The 1,300-nt window shown below is 56.8% G+C and overlaps 1 pseudogene; it reads right to left on the reverse strand.

Annotated features, from left to right (window-relative positions):
- Positions 1-206: 206 nt before the first annotated feature.
- LOC123058900 (nuclear transcription factor Y subunit B-3-like) lies at positions 207-703 on the reverse strand (annotated as a pseudogene).
- Between the last annotated feature and the right edge of the window lie 597 nt (positions 704-1,300).

Below are 1,300 nucleotides of genomic sequence, written 5' to 3' on the forward strand. Positions count from 1 at the left end.
AGAATTGAAGATCTCAATAACAATAGTAATTGGAGGGATAAATCAACACTTGTTCTAAGGACAATAAGATGATTGGTGCCAGGCAGTGTGGGGTCTCATCAGTCACCAAGCTGAACATGAGTGTTTAAATTTGCCAACTAGGACTAACAAAAGTGCCAAATAGAGCTTTTCAGGCTACAACAGCAACATATTAAACTATCATGGACCTACCTAACTCTCAAAGCACTAATCCATCCCCAATTAGTTCAGATAAAAAAATCCCACATGGCTAAATGGGCATGCACCTCTCTATAATTCTGTAGATAAACCTTGAGGGGCTCAATGTACTCCTGAAAGCCTAGCATGGCCATCGCCCAGAGCAGGTCATCGATGTTGATGGTCTTGCACTTCTCCCTCTGGCACTTGTCGCTCGCCCTACAATACAGACAAGACAAAACAGCGACACATCAGCACCAAACCACACTTGATTCGGGCAGGCAAAACAGAGCGACAGCGGTCAACAGAGGCACTCACTCACTAGCGATGAAGCAATGAACTCCGAGATGCACTCCCGCACGGTCTCCTTGGCGTCCTTGGCGATCTTGCCGTTGGCCAGGATGGCCTTCTTCATGATGCTGCTGATGTTGGCGATGGGTAGGAGCCTGTCCTGCTCCCTGACGCCGCCGAAGCCGCCGCCCGGCGGGCTCAACGGCACGTCCGACATTAGGCCGCCCTCTTGCAGCACACCAGCAACCCCGCCAGATCCATCAGTGCACCGGAGTACCAAACCCTAGACCCCGACTTCCGGAAGCGCGAGGAGAGAGGTGAGGGGAGAGGGAGGCATACCTTATATAGACGGGCGTGTAGAGGGAGGGAGGGAAGGTGGTGAAGGGGAATGGAGGTGCGGTGAGGGCGGCGAGCGACGTCCCTGTGCTCCGCGAGCCTCCGCGACGCCTTTCTGGCCACCGAAGGAGCTGAGGGCCGAATCCGCTGCGGTTGGCTCGCCTGCCCAAGCCCCGTCGGTGGAGAGCGCCTGCTCGATCCAGATCGAGGTCTTGATTGGCGTGGGGTTGCCTATGAATCTTGGGGGTGGCTCTGGGCATGGGCTCGATCTTGGGTCGGCCTCAACCTCCTCTACGGCAAGGGTCGTCGATGGTGGCGGTGGCGGTGGGGTTGGGGGCGGCGGCAGATCGAGATCTGAGGGAAGGAGAAGGGGGTGGGGTTGGGGGCGTGAGCGGAGGAAGAAGAGTTGGGAGCGGGAGCGAGGTTCGGGTGCAGCGCGAGGGAAGGAGGAGGCCGCCGGTGACAGAAAGGAAGGAGG

The sequence above is a fragment of the Triticum aestivum genome, chromosome 3A (assembly GCF_018294505.1).
Source record: "Triticum aestivum cultivar Chinese Spring chromosome 3A, IWGSC CS RefSeq v2.1, whole genome shotgun sequence".
Classification (NCBI taxonomy): domain Eukaryota; kingdom Viridiplantae; phylum Streptophyta; class Magnoliopsida; order Poales; family Poaceae; genus Triticum; species Triticum aestivum.